Raw genomic sequence first — 26,895 nt, forward strand, 5'->3', positions numbered from 1 at the left:
CGCGGTATTGCAGGCCTTCCTCCCCTTCTTAAAGAGGAGGGGCCTTGTGCAGCGCGACCTGGGCCCCAGCTGGGCCCCCGGGGATCGGGATTGCAGGCAAAAGAGCCCGGCACTCAAGTGAAGTGCCGGGCTCTTGGAGCGCAGCCAGCACTCCGCGGGGGGGGGGGGTGCATTTCAGGAGGTCTGGGACGGAAGTGCAGGCAGGTGCTGGCAGGTAGCCAGCAACAAAAATAGCTGCCCCGCACCTCGCCTTTAAATTGTGCCTCCCCGGCCGCAGGTACGCCCCCCTGACCCCGTCGGACATAGCGTCTGGCGGTAAGTCAGGGAGCGCTCTCGAAGATCGTGGCCGGGGCGTGAGCAGGGCGCTGTGCACACCAATGATGTCATCACCAGAGGCGCAGTGCCGCAGGGCACTACCGGTTAGCGCCACCACTAACCTCCCGCTGAATTTCGTGGGAGGTGTGGGCAGTGCCGCGCCCGGGCGCTAGTTGGTTTGCGTCCCATTAGCGCCCTCTTAAGGCGCTAACGGGAGGCACAACCAACTGAATTTTTCCCCCTAGGGATAGTAAAGGGGTGGAAACAGGCTAATGTTGTGCCCTAATTCAAAAATGGTGAGAAAACAGACTCAGGGAATGACAGGCCAATTAGACTTACTTGCATTTCTCTTAAAATAATAGATTTGATTATCAGCAGTAAACTTGAGGATTATCTGTACCACAATAACTTAGTTAACAATAGTCAACATGGATTTGGAAGAGAAAGGTCCTGCCTGACAATCTCCTTGACTTCTTTGAAGAAGTGAGAATCCAAGTGGTCATCCCTTGACTTCCAGAAGACTTTTGAAAATGTTCCACACAAAAGGCTGTTAAAAAAATTCAAAGCTATGGTAATTTAAGGTAATCTCTGGAAATGATAAGAAACTGGATGAAGGGTAGGGAACAATAAATACTTGTTAGACGAGTTATGTCAGTATGTCAGTGCTGGAATTTCTACTGTTTCTAATTTGCATAAATGACCTGGGTTCAGACATTCAGTGAAAAATGATCAAATTTGCAGATGATCAACTGAGGAAGGGGGGAGGGCATTGGAATTAGCAGAAGTAGCTCAGTAACTCCAAACTAAGTTGGACAAATTATATAAATGAGAAGAACAATGATAAATTAAATTCAATGCAGACATATAAAGTGGTACAGATAGGAAGAAAAGAATGACAATGCACCAAAAAAATACCATGGATATGTATGCTAGATGGACCGAAGATCTTCTGCTGTCTGAAGCTATTACTATGAATGGTATTGAAATAGCTGAGGATGAAGCTGAAAGAGACCCAAGAGTCTTAGTAGACCTGATGCTAAACACCAATGCAGAGCAGCAATTAACAAAGCCAATAGGATGTTGAAAATAGCCAAAATAGTAGAATACAAAGTATTACATAGTATTTACAGCACAGAAACAGGCCAATCACCCCTACAGGTCCATGCTAGTGTCTATGTTCCCCACAAGCCTCCTTCCACCCTTCTTCATCTAACCCCATCAATATATTGTTCCTTTATCCCTCACGTGCTCATCTAGCTTCCCCTTAAATGCATCTATGCTAGTTGCCTCAACTACTCCTTGTGGTAGCGAGTTCCACATTCTAACCACAGTCTGGGTAAGGAAGTTCCTCCTGCATTCTCTATTGGATTTATTATCTTATATTTATGGCCCCTAGTTCTGGTCTTGCCCGTAAGTGGAAACATCTTCTCTACATCTACCCTATCAAACCCTTTCATAATCTTAAAAACTTCTATCAGGTCAGCCCTCAGATTTCTCTTTTCTAGAGAAAAGAGCCCCAGCCTGTTCAATGTTTCCTGATGAGTAGAACCTCTCAGTTCTGGGTGTCAGTCTGAGGAGGTAATGAACAATTTTGATAGTGTTCTGATCATGTTGCACCTTGAATGCGGCATCCAGATCTGGCTTCCAAGAAATAAGAGAGACATTCAAGTCTGGGAAAGAAAGAAAAGAAAGGTTTGCATTTATATAGCGCCTTTCATGACTCAGGATGTCCCAAAGTGCTTTACAGCCAATGAAGTACTTTTGAAGAGTAGTCACTGTTGTAATGTAGGAAACGCGACAGCCAATTTATGCACAACAAGCAATGTGATAATGACCAGATAATCTGTTTTTTTTAGTGATGTTGATTGAGGGATAAATATTGCCAGGTCACCAGGGATAACTCCCCTGCTCTTCTTTGAAATAGTGCCATGGGTTCTTTTACATCCACCTGGGAGAGCAGACGGGCCTCAGTTTACCACTTTATCCAAAAGAAAGCACTGGCATGCCACTCTAGATTTTTGTGCTCAAGTCTCTGGAATGGGATTTGACCCACACCACCTTCTGACTCAGAGGTGAGAGTGCTGCCAGCTGAGCTATGGTTGACACTACAGTAGCAATGCAGAGAAGAACCACAAGACTGCTGTAGTGTAGTGTGGCCTGAGTCCCCTGTGCAGTTTACTCAATTGTGAGACCCACCAGACGAAAGCATCAGTGGCCATATTTATACAATAGTGGGCTGATGCCTGACAAATGTGACAAAAGTCATTAAATGCTGCCTGGAAAGCTCCAGTGCAAAAAAAATCAAAGCAGCAGTTACTCTGAGATCCTCTGGGGAAGAGTGATTATAATATGATAGAATTTCACATTGGGTTTGAGAGTGAAATACTTAAGTTGGAAACTAGAATCTTAAACTTAAATAAAGCCAATTAGATAGGTATGAGGGGCGAATTGGCTAAAGTAGATTAGGAAATTAGATTAAAAGGTATGACAGTAGATAAGCAGCAGCAAACATTTAAAGAAATATTCCTAAATTCTCAACCAATACACATTCCATTGCTAAATAAAAACTCCATGGGAAAAGTGATCCATCCATGGCTAACTAATGAAGTTAAGGATAGTATTAGGTTAAAAGAAGAGGCTTATAATATTACCAGGGCCATTATGGATTGTGCGCATCCTTGGAAAATAGTCCAAACATTTTTCACTTCTTATTTGAGCTCCATTTGGAATTAGAGTTTTTTTCTTGTATGTTTAATGCCAGCAGTGAAGAGGGAAAGAGAAACTTGGAGCAACTTCTTCTGTCAAAGCTGCAATGAGACTTGAAAGAATTTAAAGATTTTTAATTAACTTTTCACAAAAAATTAGTTTTAAAAACATATTTTTCCCCCCTAATTTTCCAATATGATTTTGGAAGAAACAGAAACAAAAATAAATTTTCCCCTCATCTAAACAAGTTTCAACCAGGTCTTGAAGTCCAAACGCTTTCTTAAATGTTCTGAAATGCTTAAAACATTTTAAAATTGAAATTTCTCAATATTTGACTGAAGTGAGTAGCTTTACACAAACATGCAACCATGCTGTTGAGGAAGGGGAGGGCAGGAGGATTTTTTAAATATATCATTAAGACGTTTAGGAAGAGAACCAAAAAAGGGGAAAAACACAAACCATTTTATTTTGTCTGTCGTTCTATAGCCTGAACAAGTCCCAGGAATAATGTAAATATAGAGTTCCTCTTAAACGTTTAGTGGAGTGTTAATAGAAACAGAAGTTATGTAATGAAGTATAAAAATTGCAGGAAGCTACTTTAGAAGAAACCACTATTTGTTTATTGAGAAAGACACAGAAAATACTTCGATTAAACTGATAATGTACAATTTAGATTTGGTATCAATGTTTGAAATAGGAGATTAAAAATTGAGTGTACAATGAAGTTTGTTTCCTACTATTTAATTGGGAAGTACCTAAAATAATTCAACACTTTTCTTGATAAGAGCAGGGATTACTAGTATGGAGAGTGTTTGAGAGAAAAACATTAGAAATGAAATTTGTAAATTAACATCTTTACGTCAACATATTAGTAAATATTTCCATTAAGTCAGTCTGATTTGTTTTCCTGTCCAGGAAGAAAGATGAATGTTTATTTCTGTTAAACCATAGCTTTTCCTGTTTTTTGTTTTTAATTCGGTGACGCAAATTGTGTATGTGTTTTTCTGCACTTGTGAATAAATGCTGCATTTCTGACATGTTACATGGGGGGCGGGGTGGGGTGGATGCGCGGGTTCAAGAAGACCGCGGGGGAGAAATTCACTATCGCCTCACTTGGGGTACTCATTTTTAAAAGTTTGAGAAGTTAGCGCCAGGTGCTAACGATTTCAAACTTTTGAAAAATTTGGTTTTGCACTCCAGGAAGGAAGTGGAGTGCTAAATAAAGCACTCCACTTCCTTCTTGGAGCGCAATGGGCAACAGGTGGGGCAGAGACTTCAGTAGCGCTGTACTCTGGGCCGTGCAGCGCTGCTGCGTTTAAAGGCTCCTTCCCTCCCTTAAAGGGAAGGGCCATCGCTGCAGGCTCTGTAATATAAAAAGTACATACCTGGACCACAAAGGCAGCCGCGATCCCACACGATCAGCCCAGCACTCAAGCAGAGTGCCGGGCTGATCAATCACAGGCAGGAACCCGCGGAAAAAACTGGAACAAGAAAGGTACGTTTCTTTTTTACTTACCTCAGCCACCTCGCCTTTAATCATCGCCCCTGAAGCGGCCGGCTGCCCGATGCACACCCCGGCGCTGCTGCAGGGGGCGGAAGTCAATTTCGGGTCCGGGGCACTACCGGGATGATGCGTGTGGTGATGACGTTATGATCTCCGGGTGAAGGAAATTGGGGCACAACACCGTAGCGCCACAGCAAAACTCCCGTCGAATATGGCAGGAGTCGATGTCAGTGCCGCGCCCGGTCGCAAAGCCATTTGCACCCTGTTAGTGCCCCCCGGGTGCAAAGGCTCCCAATTTCGCTCCCCACGTTTATTAATGGAAGTGATTGAAGTTGGAAATAGGGATATCTGTTTCTGTTCAATTCTTTTTAATACTGTGAACTAAAGAACTATAGCACTTTATATTTGTTGGTTGTCTGGTTGCATTGTGATTAATATTCTAATTACTTATGTCAGCACCATAGGAAAGCCGCTGCTCCTGCTGCTTGTGCAGCCATTGCTATAGTGACGTGAGGGATGGGTTAATACATTGAAAACTTTAAAATTAATACAAATTGCATGGATAGATATGCCTCTTTCAGCTTTTGGATTGTTTGTCGATGCATAACCATGTAACTAAGTGGCATTTTTGAGGTGTTAATGCATTATTATGCAGTTCTTTTATATCCCAGTCATTTCTGACAAGTAATTAAAAAAAATCGAGTTTGTACATGATGAACTAAAAGCTTTTAATTAATTCTATCGTAAACTTGCAGAATGGGCATGTAAATGGCAAATTAATTTCAATATAGATAAGTGTGAAGTGGTGCATTTTGATAGGAGGAATAAGGAGGCGACCTGATCCTTGGAAAATAAGAGTCTAAATGGAGTAGAGGAGCAAAAGGATCTTGGGGTATAGATTCACAAATCATTAAAAGTAGCAACACAGGTAAAAAAAAAACATAAAAGTGCAAATAAAGCACTGGGGCTCATTTCTAGAGGCATAGAATTCAAAAGCAGAGAAGTTACGTTAAACTTTAATCGACTCTTGTCTGATTGTCTCATGATTTGAGATGGTGAGGTGGCAATATGACATTCCTGCATTTATGCTTCTACGTGGTTGCTGTTGCTGTTGTTATTGTAAAAGTCGCAGGAAGAGCAGACTTTGGCGGGGGTTTCACAGGCTCTAAAACCCAGAGAACGTCCACCAAAAGTGTCTACGCAGTCGCAGCAGGGAAGTGAGCGGCCTGCCTCTACCTCTGCTGAAGCCAAAGGGGTTGCACCTTGTAGAAGCACTCGGAAAAGAAAAATGACACAGAAGTAGATGCACAATTGTAAGCACATGGGTGTATAAAGAAGTGTTATTGTTCAGGTTCTGTACTGTTATCACACATATAAAAGTATTTATCTTCACCACTTTCCGGTCATGCCCATTTTTGCCTGCTACCTTGGAAGTGACTTTGTGAGTTGGAGTGAATGGTGAAACATAACGTTACCTCCAGCAATGGGGGTCAGTATGAAAGGAATGGCTTGTTCATTGTAGGGATGCTTTATGGTGTTGTTGAGGGTGGATAGGGGGGTGGGGGGAACTTGGCACAGCATGTGGCAGCATTATGGGCGCAATGCAAGAAATTAAGTAAATCTGGCCATGATGAGGCCTTCCCTGGCCTCACAGGCAGAAATGTACTGCGGTGCTGGTGCCATCTGGGCCTCAGTTTCCTCCTGCTCCTCTTCCTTGTCTTCCTCCTCATACTCCTCCTCCTCTGAAGAGGCTGTGCGCTCTGCGCCTTGCTTCTCATGCAGCTCTAATCCTCGTGGCTGCACTGTGTTGTGCAGCGCGCAGCAGACAATGATGATTCTGGAGTCCCTGACTGGTGTGTACTGAAGGGCTCCTCCAGATCTGTCAAGATATCTGAAGCGCACCTTGAGCATGCCTATTGTTTGCTCTATGACACATCTGGTGGACATGTGGCTCTCAGTATAATGCTCCTCGGCTTCATTGCTTGGCCTCCTCAAGGGTGTCATGAGCCAATTCTTCAGAGGATAGCCCTTGTCTCTAAGCAGCCAGCCAGTAAGTGTGTTTGGCGGTGCGAAGAGCTGAGGGAGGGTGGAGTGGCGCAGCATGAAAGAATCATGACAGCTGCCAGGGAATTTGGCGCACACATGCATGATGATCTTCCTGTGGTTGCAGACCAGCTGCACATTGAGGGAATGGAACCCTTGCAGTTCATAAACACTTCTGCTGATGTGGGGGTGCCCTGATGGCCACATGTGTGCAGTTGATGATACCCTGCACCTGTGGGAAGCCAGCCAGAGTGGCAAAGCTGAGCGCTTGCTCGGTAACACTGGCTTCATCAGTGGCAAAGTTGATACAATTGACTGACTTGTGAAGCACGGCATTGGTCACCTGTGTGATGCTTCTGTGTGTGGCCGACTGCGAGATGCTGCAAATGTCTGCTGCATATCCCTGGAAGGAGCCTGAGGTGAAGAAGTTGAGGGTGCTGGTGACTTTGACAGCCACTGGTAAGGAGTGTTCACCAGGTCCTCTGGGCAGCAGGTCTTGTTCCAGCAAGCTGCAAATGTCTGCAATGACCTGGCATGATAGCCTGAGCCTCTTCTGGCATTGCTGCTCAGTCATGCTCATCCTCTGCCTGTATTGTTAGATCCATGATTCTTTAAATAGGATGTTTCCCCAAGAACTACACGGAGGCTGTAACTTAACAATCAACAGGTGTTTACTAGAGCAGAGTAGTCTCAAGACTGAAGTGCAGAAGCCTGCTCCGGCTTTATATACAGGTGTGGTCACTGCCGGTACTACAGTATACAGGAGCTGTAAAACAGTTCTCTCTTAAAGGTACATACACAACATGTATATCCTGTGTTGGGAGCATCGACTCCAGAGTGGTGCAGTCCTGTGCTGATGCCCTCTGTCTGTGGAGCATCAGGTCATTGAGGAGAAAGTTGGTGGTGTTGTTGCTGTTGCTGCTGGTGTGCCTGCTGCTGCTGGTGTGCCTGCTGCTGCTGGTGTGCCTGCTGCTGCTGGTGTGCCTGCTGCTGCTGGTGGTGGGACTCATCTTGGTCCGATTCTGAGGACCAAGGTGAGACAGTGTAAGCGGTCCCCATGCTGATGTAATAGATGGCAGGTCAAGTAGAGGTCAGAGGACCAATCTGTCGATGTTGTGATAGTTACTAGCAATGTGGTGAGAGTGGCTTCTGACGTTGCAGTAAAGACCTGCAAACTCTGGACACCTAAATCTGTGCACAAAATGGAGTCAGCAAGAGCTTTTCCCTTAGGCAAGTAAGCAGGTGTCATGTGGGAGTATTTATTTGGATTTCCATGTTCTGAATTAAAGACCTCGTTCAATGGCCACTGAGCTTCCATCTCAGTTTGACAGACGTGGTTCCTGAGCTGGATGATTCCCATGGTCATCCAGTAAAAATCAAAAAGTCTGCATAAAATCCCTGTAAAGGGTCTCACAACAAGGATTTAATGAGCTTAATTAGGTTGCCCGCCTCTGCCATTCGGGTCCATGGCGCGCTGGCAAACGCGCCCAAGTTGGAGGCGGGATGACGGCGCATTTCCAATGCACTCACAATTTCTGCAACTTTTACTGCTGACCCGCCTCCAAACCCCCACGCACGGCAGCGCGAAAATTCCGGCCAATATCTTCTGTGTTACATCACTTTAAGTTCCTCCAATCTAGCCTCTTCCATTGCCTCCTGCTTCTCCTCTTTATAGCACAGGAAAAGAAGGATTTCCATTGGGAGATCCATTCCTTCAACACAAAAAATAACTTTTACCAGTATTCGCTATAAATGGCAGGAGAAGTCTTCAGATGAACTCTAAACAGCAAAAATCAATATGTAGGCAGTTTCACAAAGCTTCACATATATCAACCATCATTTACATTTAGTGTGGCCTACTTGTGGTGGGCAGTACTGCAGGCTGCTGGGTTTTTACCAAGGATCATTTTTGTGCTACCTTTTTGGGGTGTTATTGTGGTGCTAGGCCACACTACTTCATTCTACTCTTTTTCACGCTTCAAAACTGCCCAAAAGTGGGTAGTAATAAGGAGGAGCCGATTACCTCCCTCTCTATTATTGCTGTATCTATTGATTCTGTCCCCCTTGCCGTCCCTGTCTTTTCACTCTGTGGGGGTGATTTTCTCACTGGAAGCGAGATGGAGGTGGGTTTCAGTTTGGGTGTGTCAGAAACTCGCCTCCACTGATAGTTTTCAATAAATTGAGATTTTCCCATGATTGTCCACTTGATTTCAGAGGTGTGGGATGCCCTTGCTCAATTAATGTTTTGGGACTGAAACTCGCTTCTGTTGACAGTACTTTTCCAGTCTGATTTTATGGCTCCTTGCTCCCTTGGCTCACTCCACAGCATTTCTGCTTCTCCTGCACCACCTCCAACATCTTTTGAGAAACCACTGTGTCCAATTCCAAGACAAGGGCCTACCCGAGGCTCTCAGATGAGGCACTGCAAAAGTTGTTTGAGGGGGTAAGAACTAGCATGGAGGTGCTCTTCCACTCATCTCGGAGGAAGAGGCCTGCCAAAGAAACCAAGGCTGTGTGGGTACAGCTGACAAGGGATATAAGCTCCAGATCTGTGTGTAGATTGGGAGACTGTTGTATTGATGAAATGCCGTCCCTGTTGGAAAGCATTAACATGATTTTATGCCAAAATGTTGGTGTTATGCCATCTGTTACTTAGCCTTAGGCAGCTCCACATTGCGGGCAATGCCACACTTGCGTTGTCAGGTTGGTGACCTGACTGAAAGGAGGCCAGAGAGTCATGTCCATTGTCCCGTGATCATCTGGAATTAGCTTTCAAACTAATATTATTTAGGACAACTAAAGAGAACCAGGTTTACTCTTCAGCTCATACAAAATCTCATGTAGATTGTGCTACTGAAATGTTAGGAATCGCTTTGAACTGTATTGAACCTTACGGTTCAGGAGAATGTGTTGGAGGTTACTGAAGGTTACTGCAGGACATTGAAGAGCTGACGTGCTCTAATTCTCGCAAAATACAATTTAGGATGATACCAGAATATGTTTTGTTGACTTTTCAGTTTTTACCCAATCTCATGCAGACCGTACAGCTGACATCTTAGATTCTCTTTAAACTATATTGACTTCACTAGCTCATCTGTTTAGTTGGGTTACTGCAGGTTATCATTTGACACTGTGTCTGTGTGCATTATTGAACATCTAATCTCAGATAGTTTCCAAGCCTGTCAACATTAATTACATTTATTTAGGAACAAAGGAATTTTGGGGCGCTAATATCGGCCGGACGCAAAGATTAGCAACTGGCACTAATTATCGACTCCGACTGCAAAATTTGCCTCTATTGCCCCTGGAGGTGATTTGAGTGCTAAATCAGGCGCTATACACCTCTCCTAAGGTGCAAACGTCAGGGAGCGAGGCGCTACCTCAGAACCTTTAGGTAACCTTTATCTCAAGTGGATGTAAAAGATCCCATGGCACTATTAGAAGAAGAGTAGACGAGTTCTCCCTGGTGTCCTGGCCAATATTTATTCCTCAACCAACATCACAAAAACGGATTACCTGGTCATTATCTCATTGCAGCGGGCAAATTGATTGTCTGTTTTCCTAAATTACAACAGTGACTATACTTCAAAAAGCACTTTATTGGCTGTAGAGTGCTTGGGGATGTCCTGAGGTCAGGAAAGGCTCTATATAAATGGAAATAATTTCTTTATTGGTAAATTACTGCTTATTCCATTTCCTTTTTGAAGAATTTCCTCAGAACCTTCTTATTTCTCCCTTTCTCTCTCCTGCAACCTGGTCAGGCAGTGGTGGAAGAGCAAGAGGTGGAAGAGCAGGAAGACAGTGATGAAAAAGAAACACCATCAGTCAATTTCACACTTGCAGCCATCAGCTCAGATACTGACACTGCTGGTAATTTAGAGGTGTTGGACTTCGTCATCGACGTCTGCCCTTGTTGATAGTAGGTGTCCGAGGTATGGAAAGTGGTCCACGTTGTCCAAGGCCTTGTCATGGATTTTGATAATCAGGGGGCAGTACTGTATGACAGGGGCAGGTTGGTAGAGGACCTTTGTCTTACGGATGTTTAGTGTAAGGCCCATGCTCTCGTACGCTTCGGTGAAGGTGTTGACGATGGTTTGGAGTTCAACTTCCGAGTGAGCGCAGATGCAAGCGTCGTCTGCATACTGTAATTCGAAAAAGTGCAACATCCCCACTGACACCTGGGAATCCCTGGCCCAAGACCACACAAAGTGGAGGAGAAGCATCCGGGAAGGTGCCGAACACCTCGAGTATCTTCGCCGGGAGCAAGCGGAAGTCAAGCGCAAGCAGCGCAAGGAGCGCACGTCAACCCAAGCACCCCACCCAGCCGCCCCTTCAACCACCATCTGCCCCACCTGTGACAGAGACTGTAGGTCCCGGATCGGACTCATCAGTCACCTGAGAACTCATTTTTAATGTGGAAGCAAGTCATCCTCGGTTCCGAGGGACTGCCTAAGAAGAGAAGAATTTAGAGGATAGCATAGAGGTGGGATCGGCATGTGTTGAGACACCGGGCACGAGTGGCCTGCAGTTAGGGTAGGGGACAAGGGTAGCGCAGGTGCCAGCTTGCCAGAGGGCAAGGTCGCACTCAAGTTTTGCTGCAGAGGACTCAGGTGAGCAGTTCAATGGGTGGCCTTCAGATCAAAGCTGATGGGTATGCACACTGAAATGCTTGGTGCATTGGCAGGCCTACCAGAAAGTCTGCGCACAATGTCAAGGAGCATGGAGGAGTCTGGAACCAACTTGGCACAGGGCTTTACTCAGAGCTTGGAGCCCATCTTTACCAGCATGGAAGTGGTGGCCAACTCCATTAGCATACTTGTGGGCCCAACCATGATGCAGTATCTGATAGTCATTGCAGCACAAGCAGAAGCCACCCAACGTCTGGGTGCTGCAGTGGAAGCTCAGACTTCTGTCATGCATTTATCCTCAATCCCCTGCCATTCTGCCAGTGCCTTTACTGTTGCCTGTCAGCCAGTCAGCCCTAACTGCTGCCGCCCATGCCAAGATGGTGCTGTCCGAAGTGGGGTCTTCAAGGCCTAGGGCTGTTTAAGGCGTCCTCCAAGGCCATCTGCAGTCTCCCCCACTGAAAGTCAGCAGCCTTCCACCGGCCATGCTGCTGCTACTGGGGTAGCACTGCGTAGGAGCACTAGGACAGGCAAAGGCACACGGAAGACAAGCACTAAGGGAATGCACAAGTGTGAATAGTTGATGTTTGTATGCAGTACGGCAAGCTTTGATTTTGAAATTTGGTTTGGAATGTTTATTTTGTGTTGGCTTTTATTTTTGCATTGTGGCCAAGTGGACGCTGTGATGATCAGTGGCAGAGGGAAGGTAAGGTATGGGATTAATGTTGAAAGGGGAATTGGGGAAACGTTTACTGATATCACGGTCGAGTCGTCACGGACAGCCCGGCCAGAAAGGAGCTGTTTAGGTTGCTTTCTCCCTTCGTCTTCCTCCTCTTCCTCCTCTTCTTCTTCCTTCCCCTCCTCAGCTGCTCGCCTTATAGCTGGTGGCAAGGGGAGTGCCCTCATGATGGCGAGGTTGTACAGTATGCAGCAGCAGGAAGGGTATGGAAGGGCTCCTCCAGAGCGGTCCAGGCAGCGGGAGCGTTATATCAGTATGCCAATGCTGTGTGCTCTGTGACATTTTGTGTGGCAGCATGGCTTTTGTTGTACGCGTGCATGGGTTGTGCATCGGAGTCATGATCCATGTCGTTAAAGGATAGCCCTTGTTGCCCTGTAGCCATCCTCTGGTTTGTCGTGGTGGCTCAAATGCAGATGGCACAGCGGATTGCCACAGAATGATTGCTGCCATGATACCGGGCATTGAACTGCATGATACGCACGTATGGTCGCACACCAGCTGTACGTTGATGGAGTGGAATCCCTTTTGGTTGTGGTAATCTCAGAGTTGGCATGTGGTGCCTGCAAAGTGACGTGTGTGCAGTCAATGGCACCCAGCACCGTGGGGAAGCCTGAAATCCTCACGAAGCCGTGTGCTCGCTACGCCTGCTGCTCTCTTGCAAGAATGAAATGTAGTCAGCTCTCTTGGAATAGAGACCCTCAGTGACCTCCCTGATGCAACAGTGGACAGCAAACTGTGAGATGTTGCAAATATTTCCAGCTCCAGCCTGGAAGGAGCCCAACGCATAAAAATTCATGGCCACGGTCACCTTTACAGCCACTGGCAATGCCGTCCTCACCCTGTTCTCAGATTGCAGTAGGTGGCAGAGTTCAGTGTGGACATCCTTACTGAAGCGCAGACATCTCACACACTGTTTCTTGCTGAGGTTCAGATAGGAGAATTGCTCCCTGAACACCCTGGGTGGATATGTTGAAGTGAGAATAGTGCCATGCATTGACAAACAGGACCACCCTCTTTGCATCAATTTCATCCCACATCATCTCCATGTCAGCAGCCATCCAACAGGTGGGTGCCAGATTGCTTTGTTGCGTGCCTGCAGACTCATGCCTCCACATTGTGTTTTCTTTCCCTTCATTTTTGCTTATCCTTTGTTAACCTTCCCATTTCAGCCTTGGCAAAGGCTACCAATAGGTTGAAATGCCTTTCAAGCCTTTTCAAAGGTTTCAAGGATGTTTGTGTCCCTATTTTGCCACTTCTCTTTCACTATTTCTGTCCCTTTAAATTTCATTGGAAACTCAGGGCTGGATTTTGCCAGCGGTGTCGGATTTGCGTTGGGTTCGCTATTCGGCAGGTTCCAGTCCCACTGCTGGTTTCAGCCGCACTGAGATAACGATTTTGAGTTAACTGGCCTTATTAAGCCTACCGTGCGCGTTACCCGGCCCAATCAGTGGGCTGGCGTCTGCTGCTAGCCTCTGTTGATGTCTTCGATTCAGTTGCATTTAAGGGGCCCACGCAGCCTTTGGGTTTTATTCACTTTCTGATGCTCCTTAGTGGTATTGTTTGTGAGATGACTGCTGCAAGAACCAAGGCTTCTCCCCGTTTTGATGATGACTCCCTCCATGCTCTTGTGGAGGGGCTGAGAGGGCACAAGGAGGTTTTGTTTCCCTCCAATGGACAGAGGAAGCCTCCTCAGCAAACCAAGGCAGCCTGGCTGCAGATTGCTGAGGAGGTGAGCGCCAGGTCTTTGTGTGCTCGCACCTGGGTCCAGTGCAGGAAAAGGTTCAATGATCTGCTACACTCAGCAAAAGTGAGTATAACATCACACTTACCTTCAATCTGCTCCCCATCACCACTCATCACCAGCACTCTGCATTGTCAACCTACTCCTGCACATTCCAATTTACCCTTACATCCCTTGCACCCTTAACCATCCCTCTCTCTCTATGTACAGAATCACTTCACTATTCTACTATGCACACCTCACACTTGCTCTCACTGTTATGCAATGACAACAACTAACAACGCAAAGGGAGGGCCCTTGATATTGACACCTCACTCCATCTTTGTCTCTCTCTAAGCATCTATGCCATGGATTTTCTACGCTCACTCTAACATTCTCGCTCAACCTCCACTTGTGTCCCGCATTGCAGGAAAAGAGAGCCCACAATAAGAGGAAGTGGAGAGGACAGGAGGAGGGCTACCTTCCATGGCGCACTTGACCACCGCTGAGGAGGCTGCTCTCGAGATCGTCGAAGGTGCTGAGGAGCTGGATGGAGACGGAGAGACGGGCACAGTGGAGCAAGCTGGTGACAGAATAGATTTGCAGCCCTCTTATTCAGATTTCATGAGTGACTGATATGATATCTGATGTTCATACAGATTGAGTTCTGAAATTCTGCACAATGGGATGTGTCTGCTACGTAAATATCACATGTCTAACTCATGCCTTTACTCCCCCACAGGACCTACGAGAGCCCCCCTCCCTACTGTCCAGGACGAAGAGCCGGACGACTCCTCGGAGAAAGCTGCAACCTCTGAGGGAGTAGCATCAGCAGAAATAAGCGCACCCAACACCAGCGCAGAGACGCACACCTCGGTGGGTCATTTGCAAGATATAGTGCATCACAGCTCACAAGTGAGCATCAGCAGCTGGTGGAGACAGGGACAGCAGAGGAGAGCCCTCGTCGGAGGCCACGGCATGCTCCTAGCTCTGCTCAGCTGCATGTAGACGCTGTGCCTCTGGGGCCACCCAGAAAGAGAGCGGCGCTGGAGCTTCAGGAATGTGTGCAGGAGGCTCTGACAGGGTTTGCAACCATGGTAACTGTGAGTGTGCGGAGAATGGAGGAGTCCATCTCAAACACGAGCACTGCCTTAGTAGAGGCAATGGCGCACGATCGTGCCGCCATAGAGAGGGTGGCAACCTCCTTGGAGGACACAACTCGCCAGACTCAACAGAGCATGATGACTCTTCCAAATAGATGGTCTGCTATGGAGGAATGGAGGATAGATGGGCATCTATTGATGAGAGGCACCAGAGGTGCATGGACGTCCCCGTTATGAGGACTGTCAGTACAGAGACAGGTCCTCATGGCCCCACTGATGTGCAGCAAGGTGCTCTCCAGCCACTTGCTAGCACTGAAGTGTGGGTGATCCATGAGAGGGATGCTGGTGGTCAACAACAAGGAAGTGTGGGCTCTTCTCCAAGTGCTCACATGACCATGCCACTGCATAGCCCTCGGTCAGAGCCCCAGATTCCGCACCCAACTGAGATGGCCGTCTCAGTCCCTGCACAGCCGCAGGAGGAGCAGACTGTTGCGGAGCCCTCCCAGGCTCCCAAACCCAGAGGATGTCCGCCAAAGGCATCTAAGCAGGTGCAGCAGAGAAGTGAGCAAGGTGCCTCTACCTCTGCTGAAGCCACAGGGGAAAAACCACGTAGAAGCACGCGTAAGAGAAAGTTAACACACAAATAGTCACAAGGGTAGTCACTTGGGTGTTTTGATATAATACAAAGTTACATTTCTCATCGTTATTTCAATTGTATTAAAGAAATGCGATGTCAAAGATTAAAGAGTTGCCCTATGTGTGCTCAGAAATGGAAGTTGCACAGTGAGGGGTCAGGGTGCCTTTCATCTGTAGTGATGGTGGGGAGAGTGATAGGAATGCACAGTTAATTGTACAGATGCTGTATGGTGTGTAATGAAGGTCGTGCAAACACTCATTTCCATGCGTCAGCCACATGTGTTTGTTACATAAAGTTACGCGAATCTGGCATGGATTGGTCCATCCCTTGCCTCACGGCCAGCAATGAGCTCCTGTGCTGGTGGCACTGGCACAGCCGCCTCCGCCAGGTGTTCCTCATCTGCAGCCTCATTCGGCTCTTCCTCCTCTTCCTCCTCCGAGGAGGCTGTGCGTTGTGCCACTTGTTCCTCAGGCAGCGGTAAGCCACACTGCTGTGTGATGTTGTGCAAGGTGCAGCAGACCACGATGATTCTGGAGACCCTGTCTGGTGCATACTGTAGGGCTCCACCAGATCTGTCGAGGCATCGGAAGCACATTTTGAGCAAGCCGATGGTTTGCTCGATGATGGCTCTGGTGGAAATGTGGCTCACATTGTAGCGCTCCTCAGCTTTGTTTGATGACCTCCTCATCGGTGTTATTAGCCGCATCTTCAGGGGATAGCGCTTGTCTCCAAGGAGCCATCAGGAAAGTTGGGTTGGCGCATTGAAGAGCTGAGGCACAGTGGACTGTGGATGAACAAGTCATGGCAACTGCCAGGGAACTTGGCGCAAACATGCATAATGTTCTTCCTGTGGTTACACACCAGCTGGACATTAAGGGAGTGGAAAACCTTGCGGTTCACAAATATAGCTGGGTTGTGATGGGGTGCCCTAATGGCCACATGTTACATTTTTACGATGCCCTGCACCCTTGGGAAGCCTGCCATGTTTGCAAAGCCAACTGCATGCGCAGCTACACTTGCTTCATCTGTGGAGAAGTGGATGTAATTGTGCACCTTTGCAAAGAGGGCATTGGTAACCTGCATGATACAAGTGTGTGCGGCTGAATGGGAAATTCCACTGATGTCTGCTGCTGATCCCTGGAAGGACCCTGAAGCAAAGAAGTTGAGTGCGGTGGTGACTTTGACAGCCACTGGTAAGGAGTGTCCACACGCTCCTTTGGGCTCCAGGTGTTGATGCAGCATTGTGCAGATGTCAGCGACTAACCCTTGCGAAAGTCTCAGCCTCCTTTGGCACTGCTGTTCACTCATGTTGAGGAAGCTCATCCTCTGCCTGTAAACTCCGTGTGGGGGGGTATCTCCTGTGGTGTGGTGCAGCCTGCGTTGATGCCCTCTGCCCTGTGCAACATCAGGTGGCTGAGGAGAAGGTTGGTGCTCCTGTTGTCGGTGTGCCTGGTTCTGCTGCTGCCGCGGCTGCTCTTCCTCCAATTCTGAGGACCAGGATGAGAGGGTATAAATAGTTTCCATTCTGCTTGTATATATCTCAGTTGAGGAAGAGATGTTATAAGCGCTCAATCAATGTGAGGAGAGGGCTTTCCAAGGAGGTCACAGTGCATATGGATCTCAGATTAAACACTTAGGGGGAAAAATTCAGTTGATTAGCACCTCCCATTAGCGCCCTAAACGGAGGGCGAAGAAAAACCAAAGCAACTAGCGCCCGGGCGTGGCGATGTTTGCGCCGCTCGCGAAATTGACCATACATTTTGCGGCGGCACTAAACACTACCGCCATGATCTCCTGCGCCCGCAGATCGTGGCGTCAGTCGAGCGTGCAATGCTCCGGTAGCGCCCTGGACCAGACATTGAGTGGCGCCCCCTGCCTTACCACCTGCCACTAGCAACGACAGGTAGAGGGGAATGCTTTGCAGTCGGGAAGGGGCTGGGGGAGCGCTATTTAAAGGCAGCCGCTTCCTGCCTTTTTTCGTCTGCGACATTTTTGCACCACACATTCTGAGAGAGAGAAATTCTGAGTGAGAGAGAGAGACTTCTGGAGAGATTCAATGCTGTGTGAAGGAGATTTGGGTACTGAGCAGCACTTTGCAGGTTCTTTTTGATTTGACCTTCCTTGCATCGATTTAGAAGAAACTATGGGGGCTGCACTGATTGGGGGCGTCGTCCTGCCCCTGCAGAATCGGAGGCAACAGAGACGCAAAGAGAGAGTGGCAATCATGGCCAGAGGTAGGAGGGCCAACAGGCCTCTGCACAGGAGACCTTACCCTCCCAGGGTATTCCGGGAGCAATTCTCCTACATTCATTTGTCTGAGGAGCAGTGTTTGCGCAGGCTGTGCTTCTGCAAGGAGGTGGTCACTGAGCTCTGCCATCTGCTGCAACCAGATCTGCAGCCTCAACTGAGGACCAGGACGTCTCTGTTGGTGGCAGTGAAGGTGACAGTGGCTCTGAATTTTTTTGCCACCGGCTCCTTTCACGCATCTACTGTGGACATCACCAATATCGCCCAATTCGTGGTCCATTGCTGTATCTGGGAGGTGACAACTGCCCTGTATAAATGGAGACACCAGTACATCTCTTTCCCCATGACCTGGGCCAAACAGCATGAACGCACATGTGGCTTTGCTAGGATAACGTGCTTCCCCATGATGTAGGGTGCCATTGACTGCACGCATGTGGCATTGTGGGCACCGCATGAAAATACTGAGGTTTTTCGAAACCGCAAGGGCTACCACTCCTTAAATGTGCAGTTGGTCTGTGACCACACACAACTCATACTCGCCATCAATGCCTGCTATCCTGGCAGCAGCCACGATGCTTTCATCCTGCGCCAGACTGGTGTGCCAGACCTTTTCCAGGCACCGCATCACCCAAGTGGATGGCTCCTCGGGGACAAGGATTATCCACTCTGCACCTGGCTTCGTAACCCCAACACCCCACCGATCTGCATATAATGAGAGCCATATTGCCACCAGGCACACAATTGCGCAGATGATCAGCGTGCTCAAGCAACTTTTCCGCTGTCTGGACCACACAGGAGGAGCCCTGCAGTACTCGCCTGAGCGAGTCTCCCTTTTCATAGTTGTGTGCTACATGCTTCACAACCTGGCAATCCTCAGGACCCAGCCAATGCCACCAGGGATTGGTGCACCACCGGAGGAGGAGGAAGAGGAGGAGGAAGATGAGGATGAGGAGGATGATCAGCAGCAGCACCAAGGTGGGAGGGAGGCCCACAATGTTGCAAGGACCATCCATCAACGGCTGATAAGAAGCCGCTTGTAGGCCTCTACTCAGGAGATGGCTTCTGGCATGGAGAACAACATCATGGAAAGCAACCCGCAACCCCTATAGCCGGCCAAAGCCGCAATGATTCCAAAGGCCAAACATGTACATTTTGAATACAACTTTTTTATTTAACAAACTCTGTGTGTATCATTTATTCAGGACAAACAATTGGAAACAAACACATCAGATCATGAATTTACAGAACTGGTTCTCACAAGCTGGAGAAAAATGCCAAAACAGTAAACAAATGTAATGAGACGAACTTCGACCTTTACTACAAACATTCCCACCATTTATTTAGGCCTCCTACTGTTTGTCCTTCGAGGATGATCTCCATCCCCTACGCACTTCCCCCCTTCCCACCCAACTGCTCCTCCGTAATGGGGCGCCAGTGGCTGCAGCAAGGCTGGTGGAAGGCTGCTGAATGTCAGATGCTGAGACTACAGATGCCCTTGAAGGACGCCCTCGACCAGCTCTGGGCCTGGAGGCCCTGGCTGTAGGCTGCACCAACTCTGCATGGGCGGCAGCAGTCTGGGCTGGCTGTGTTGCAGGCAGTGGCAAGTGCAATTGGGAAGTGACAGTGGTGGGAGCAGGAATGCTGACATCCTAAGAGAGAACAGCACCTTCCTGCTCGACCGACACACTGGCACTCCCACGGGGCAGTACATCAGCATCCGGAGCAATCTGCTCGAGCACAGATTGCTGGACTGCTGCAGCACCGTGAGAGCCCTGGGACAATGTGGCTGACCCAGCGAGGATGGCAGCAGTCAGTGCTTGCGTGACATCAATCTGAGACTACATGTGAGCAGTCTGAGACTGGATGGCAGCAACCAGTGACTGAATTGCAGCACTAAGCCGTTGCGTTGCGTCGGCCTGTGCTGCAGCGGAGTGCTCCACACTCCTAGCCAGTCAATCAATGCTTTCGGGCACCTTTGCCATTGCACCCATGAGCTCAGTGTGCATGTTCAAGGCCTGGCTATTCATTTCCGCGATGATGTGCTCCTCCTCTGCGTCCAGTGCAGCAGGACTCGCTGGCCTACTCGCCCTCCGGGGAAATGGCCCCCGAGCTTCACAGGTTTATTATTTTTAAATACTTTAAAGAAAGGTAAGTTTATTTTTAGCCCCGTTAGAAAATAAAATCAATTTTTTCAAAAATTTAAATTATTGTTTAAAGTAGTTATTTCATGTAATTTATAGTTTATTTTAAAAATGTGATTTAAAAAAAAAATTATTTGAAGATTTAGTGATGTTTTGGGGCTTATAGTATTTATAAGTTTGACAGCACTTCCTGTCAAACTTAGGAATGAAGCATTCCCTGCTCTGATTGGCTCTCCATGGCCCACGTGATCCCAGGGGATGCAGCGAACTAACTGCGCCCCTGGGATACGCAAGCACTGCGTGCCTGCAGTTGGAGAAGGCCCAGGATCGGAATTCCACGGGGGTCCACAGCTCAACGGCCGGTGCGCAAGGTAAGTGCAGGTCGGGGGCTTACACCCGCGGGAAGACCCCGACCCGAATTTCTGGGCCAATAGAGAAGAAATTGTGGTTCCCCCTGTTAATTGATGAATAAGGGAAGATTTTCATTGGAACTAACCCCAATAAGGAAAACATACCTAGCACCATGTTGGAAGGTCTGTTGGGGAGCAATCTCGGAGAACTGAGGAAGAATTAAAAAAAATATTTTAGGAGTTGATTTCCCATTCAAATGTAATTTTAATGCCAATTTACAGTTTTTCAGAAAGAAGCACCCTAGGAGCCAAAGCACAAAGATTATGTTGTGGAATTTTGAGGAAAGCAAATGTTTTGAGCTAATTTCTTGGAATGTAGGGAATAGTGATAGTATTCTACAGAATCTTTTATATATGAAGCTGCTGTAGAAATGCCTCACATTTTTACCTTCCGACGAAAAGTGTAACATAGAAACATAGAAACATAGAAGATAGGAGCAGGAGTAGGCCATTCGGCCCCTTGAGCCTGCTCCGCCATTCAATGAGATCATGGCTGATCATCCAAACTCAGTACCCTGTCCCTGCCTTCTCCCCATATCCCTTGATCCCTTTAGCCTTAAGAAATATATCTAACTCCTTCTTGAATATATTTAATGAATTGGTCTCAACTGCCTTCTGTGGTAGAGAATTCCACAGGTTCACCACTCTCTGGGTGAAGAAATTCCTCCTCATCTCTGTCCTAAATGGCTTACCCCTTATCCTTAGACTGTGACCCCTGGTTCTGGACTCCCCCGCCATCGGGAACATCCTTCCTGCATTTAGTCTGTCTAGTCCTGTTAGAATTTTATAAGTTTCAATGAGATCCCCTCTCATTCTTCTAAACTCCAGCGAGTATAAGCCCAATCGACCCAATCTCTCCTCATACGTCATTCCTGCCATCCCAGGTATCAGTCTGGTGAATCTTTGCAGCACCCCCTCCATGGCAAGAACATCCTTCTTCAGATAAGGCGACCAAAACCGCACACAATACTCAAGGTGTGGTCGCACCAAGGCCCTGTACAACTGCAGCAAGGCATCCTTGTTCCCGTGTAACCCCAATTACTTGTTTAGTTGCTCTTTAATAACTACCACAAACAAAATTATTTAACCAAAATTCCTCTTTCACCAAAAATCACAAGAACGTCTGTTATTCTCCATAGTTACCAGCCCACTAACAAAACTGCAGTAATGTATAGCTTTGCAAGTTGCAATATCTGAGACTGCCATTTCATTGGTGAGTTAATTATGGAGAAAAAAAAAGTATTCTCCCTTTTTTCGGTTAAAGAGGAATGTAAGTGATCCTAAAACACTGAAGTAACATTTACAGTAAGGGTACCTGACAGCTCTATTGAAATGCCATTTTAATCTGTACTGAACTTTACTGTTTCAGTTATTGTAGTTTAGCACTTAACAGGTCTGGCACTGACATGTCTGTTTACATTATTCAGTATCTAATCTGTTATTTTCTACAGACCATGGTCAACATTAAAGGACTTCAATCAAGGTTAGCACTGATAATGAGGTGTTCTTCCCAAGGCTTCCTGGAAATTTCATTGCTGCTGGACACTGGTGGGTTTTTTCCACCTGCTAATATAGTTCATGGATGGTGCAGTCAAGATTTTATGGAGTGGTAGTTTTAAATCTGTGCTTACTTAAAATGGGGACAGACTGCAATCAGGTCAGTTCCCAAACTCAGCAAAGTCATCAGGAAAAAGCAACAGGGTGAGATCAGATGCTTACTTACAGAGGGAGTTGGAAAAGCACTGGTCAAGGCCATTCTCATGAACTTGCTAGAAGCACCTTTGGCCTAGATTTTCCACCCATTGACTATGATTGGGTGAAAAGTCTAGCCCCAATTTAATGCTAAATTGCAGCACAGTGTATCACACTAAATAGAATACCTTAACATAATTTAATGGATCTAAAAAAGGTGAATTTTCCCTAAATTAAACATAAGATACAATCTAGATACAAGGAACTGTGCTGGAAGGGAGTATTTGGTCAGAGAATTGGCACAACAGTGTTTTATCCCCATCTCCAACTTCCACTCCCTTGCAGTATGGCTCCCCGCAGGGAGTACACAATCACTATATTCATCCTCCTGTTTATTTTTCTGGATGGATGAGCTAAGATGGGTCGAATGCCCTTCCTTATGACAAGAATACCACTCAAAGCTTCACTTTCAGGCAATCTATTAGTGAAATAGCTCAGCTGAGGAATAATGGAACTCACCTTGTTGCATAAACCTGGTTTTTATTCCCTTGAGTATGTGAGATTGAGGGCCGATCTGATCGAGGCGTTTAAAATGTTAAAAGGATTTGATAGGGTAGATGCGGAGGGAATCAAGGACTCTCTCCTCCAAAAGGCTGTGGACGCTGGGACAATTGGAGCTTTCAAGACTGAGATCGATAAATTTTTGGTAAGGGTATCAAGGGATATGGAACTAAGGCGGGTAAATGGAGTTGAGGTACAGATCAGCCATGATCTAATTGAATGACGGAGCAGACTTAACATTCTACTCCTGTTCCTATTGTTCCTAACATCTGTTGCCTATTGGAATCAAAGCTAAGAAAAGAGCAACTCAGGAAACTGAAGTGCTGATAGCGATTTCTATTCCACAGTGGTTTTCTTGTGTTAAACCACTCAGTGATAGTGCTGCATTTGAATTTTAAATTAGCATTGATTTTATCCCATTTGTAACATTGTGAGTGAAATAATGCTTGTCTTGTGTCCTACTTAAGGATTCTAATTTGCAACGGTTTCTTTAAACATTATTTACTATTGTTAATATTTTTTCTGCTGATTTTAATTTTGCCTACTTTGACCTAACCATCTTTTTATGAATTTGTACTAGTGCACAATATCTACACCACCATTGATCCTCCAACTGGAGGAGTGACAAGATACAGCTATGGATATCCCCATGTCAATGGTGCTCCCAGCTTGATGGTGTGATTCAAGAGGACAAAATGAATAAAGGCAACCTCACCTTCACAGGATTAAAAATTTCACTTTGAAGTACTGTACCGATGAAGCAGCTCAAGCAAAAAAAAACTAAACTCCCTGCCTGAGGTCAGGGACACTTCATGACGAGCAGTCCTGGGACTTGAACCATTATCTGACTACTGACATGCATAGCATAAAATGCCATTGTGTAACCTTCAAAAAAGCATTTTCAAGGTAATTTAAAATATATGATGAGTTGTTCACAATAGCCTTTGTGCATACAATTTAGATTCTGTCTATTATATTTACACAGTTATTTCTAAGTAGGTTATGCGACAACGCTATTGAAATCTTTTGACCAGTTTGACCATTATTGAACTAACCTGTCATACTTGTTTATTTTGGGTTATTGTAGGTTAGTGTGTAGTCTGGCATTGAGTGTGTGTGCATTATTCAAAATCTAATCTCAGAAAGTTAGTACAAGGCTAAGGTCAAGATCAGCGACCTCAACCAAGGCCATGACTGAGAGAATGAGGGGGTTACATGTGAGGTTTCCTAGAGAAGATTATACAATTTGGATAGCTTAGAGAATCATACTGAAATATATCAAATGATTTTACTGTTTTCTAAGTAACTTAGAATTTTTGGCACAGGAGGTCTTTTGGCCCTTCTTGCTTGTTCGGAATTTAGGCCCTGCTCACTGGCTGATGTAAATAATCCAACTTCTTGCTTTCTCCCCAAATGAATCCAATTTTTCCACTTAGAATCATAGAAAGTTACAGCACGGAAGGAAGCCATTTCGGCCCATCATGTCCGCGCTGGCCGACAAAGAGCTATCCAGCCTAATCCCACTTTACAGTTCTTGGTCCGTAGCCCTGCAGGTTACGACACTTCAAGTGCATATCCAAGTACTTTTTAAATGTGGCTAGGGTTTCTGCCTCTACCACCCTTTCAAGCCCAGTTCCAAACCCCCACCACCCTCTGGGTGAAGAAATTTCTCCTAAAATCCCCTCTAAACCTTCCACCAATTACTTTAAATCTATACCCCCTGGTTTTTGACCCCTTTGCTAAGGGAAATAGGTCCTTCCTATCCACTCTATCTAGGCCATTCATAATTTTATACACCTCAATAAGGTCTCCCCTCAGCCTCCTCTGTTCCAAAGAAAACAACCCCAGCCTATCCAATCTTTCCTCATAGTAAAAATTCCCCAGCCAAAGCAGCATCTTCATAAATCTCCTCTGCACCCCCTCTAGAGCAATCACATCCTTGCTGTAATGTGGTGACCAGAACTGCACGCAGTATTCTAGCTGCGGCCTAACTAGGGTTTTATACAGTTTAACCATAACCTCCCTGCTCTTGTATTCTATGTCTCGGCTAATAAAGGCAAGTATTCCATATGCCTTCTTAACCACCTCATCTACTTGGCCTGCTACCTTCAGGGATCTGCACACCAAGGTCCCTTTGTTTTTGTTTTCTTTCTCTTCATACCCTTTTATATTCTTCTTTAATTATTTATTCAATATCAATCACCATTTGTGACAAAGCATTCTCCATTCTAAAAAATGATTCAAACTATTTCTCCCCTTCATATATCTAATGCTTGAGATCATGGGCATCTTGTGTTTCATTTACCCACCAATGAACCAGCTTACCTATGTTTACCTTTGCCTATTCTTTTTACCATTAGAAACACTTCGAACAAACTTCTCAGTTTGAGATAATACAGCCCTACCTACTCTAACCTTTCTTCAGAAGTCAGATCCCTCATCCCTTATGTCATCTTGATAAAGCTGTGGTGCACTTTGCTTAAGGTTATTGTAACCTTCTTATAGCGAGGAGCCCAAAAAAATACACAAGGGTCGAAATTGGTCTTCCGCAGTAGGGCAAAACGGGGTCATGGCGAATCGGCCGCCGGTTTTACATCACGCCAATTTTCTTTTCCATTCACTTCAGTAGAATAAAACAGCAACAACTTACATCGATGTAGAAAAATGTCTCAAGGCATGTCACAGAAGAATACTCAGACAAAAATTGATGCTACTGAAAAGGAAAGATTAGGAGGGGCGACTAAAAGCTTGGTTAAAGAGGAGGGTTTTAAGGAGCGGGAGAGAGAAGTGAAGAGGCAGAGAGGTTTAGGGAGCGAATTCCAGAGCTCAGGGCTTAGATGGCTGAAGGCATGGCCACCAGTGGTGGGGAGAAGGGATTTATGGATGCATAAGAAGGTAGAGTTGGAGGAACACAGAGTTGGAGGAGGATTGTTGGGCTGGAACAGTTTACAGAGATAGGGGGAGGCGAGGCCTTGAAGAGATTTGAACATAAGGATGATCATTTTAAATTGGAGGCATTGCAGGACCAGGAGCCAATGTAGATCAGTGAGCACAGGGATGATGGTTAATGGGATTTGCTGCTGGTTAAGATATGGTCAGCAAAGATTTGGATGAATTCAAGTTTGTGGAGGGTGAAGGCTTGGGAGTCCGACCAGGAGAGCATTGGAATAGTTGAGTTTATAGGTGACAAAGGCATGAATGAGGATTTCGACAGCAGATGAGCTGAGGTAAGGGTGGAAACAGGCAATGTTACGGAGGTGCAAGTAGGCAGTCTTTGTGATTGAGAGGACATGGGGTCAGAAGCTCAGCTCAGGGTTAAAAAGGACATTGTGAACAGTCAACTTCAACCAGAGAAAGTAGTTGGGGATGGGGATGGGGTTGGAATCAGTGGTGAGGGTATGGAATTTGGCGGGAGCCGAAGATAATGGTTTTGGTCAGTCTCATGTTTAACTGGAAAAGATTGCCGCTCTTGCAGGACTGCATGTTGGACAAGCAGTCTAACAACACAGAGCTAGTGGAAGGGTCAAGATAGGTGACTGAGATATAGAACTGGATGGTGCCAGCGTACATGAGGAACCTGATGCCATGTCTTCATATGATGTCAGCGAGGGGCAGCACATAATGAGGAAGTGGAGGGGACCAAGGATTGTTCGTGGGAGACTCCAGTGGTAGGGTTGTGGGGATGGGAAGAAAAGCCATTGCTGGAGATGCTCTGGCTATGATTGGATAGAGAAAAAAGTGAACAAAGCAACTGCTAAACTTGTATAAATAAATAACTTGTATCCATCCTCCGTCCATCCCTGTTTAGAGATTTGGTTGATCTTTGGGAACCATGTGACCATTAAATCTGAGCTGTGATTGGTTGTAACTATCCTTTTCTGATTGGTTATTCCATTCCACAAGGGTAGCCATTGCAGTTCCACACCAAACTGAAAATTTAAGTAAGTGACTTGAAATAACTCTAACCATTTAAAAGTTGTAATTCAAGTTTAACTAAGAAAGTTGAAGTAACGGTAAATATTTAAAATTTTTAATTCTAACTGAAATGAAAAATACATTGAAGGTCTGGTCAAGCCCTGTGCTCCCCAATAATCCTGAGATTTAGTTCATGAGTAGGTGAGAAGTGTCCACTAATGAGCCTTAATCAATTCCACATTTTTTTTGTGAGTGAGTAACACGTGATAGATGAATCAGTGTTAAATAAAGTGAATTTTCAGGGTCATATTATCTTAGATGACCATTTGAAAATACTAATAACTGTAGGGAGATTTGGTTAAATCAGGCTTTGTTGTTTTGATGTGATCTATACCCATCTGCTTCTTTTCAAATACCTACACTCTTGTGTTGCGAGGTGCAGTCTATTTATCAATTTATCAAGGCCTAATTATACAAGGGTTTAAAAGAATATAGCAAATCATTTTTATGTATTCAATCAACATACTGGGATAATAA

General features: G+C 46.0%; 1 long non-coding RNA gene across 1 annotated transcript; it reads left to right on the plus strand.

Annotated features, from left to right (window-relative positions):
• The first annotated feature begins 4,316 nt into the window (after positions 1 to 4,316).
• On the plus strand, positions 4,317 to 26,311 carry LOC147124632 (uncharacterized). The gene is made up of 3 exons (XR_015078732.1): positions 4,317 to 4,516; positions 21,642 to 21,738; positions 23,024 to 26,311. It is a non-coding gene; the product is annotated as an uncharacterized LOC147124632 (long non-coding RNA).
• Positions 26,312 to 26,895: the final 584 nt, after the last annotated feature.

Source organism: Somniosus microcephalus, chromosome 1 (assembly GCF_052327205.1).
Source record: "Somniosus microcephalus isolate GS21.2 chromosome 1, FLI_Smic_1.0, whole genome shotgun sequence".
NCBI classification, from domain to species: domain Eukaryota; kingdom Metazoa; phylum Chordata; class Chondrichthyes; order Squaliformes; family Somniosidae; genus Somniosus; species Somniosus microcephalus.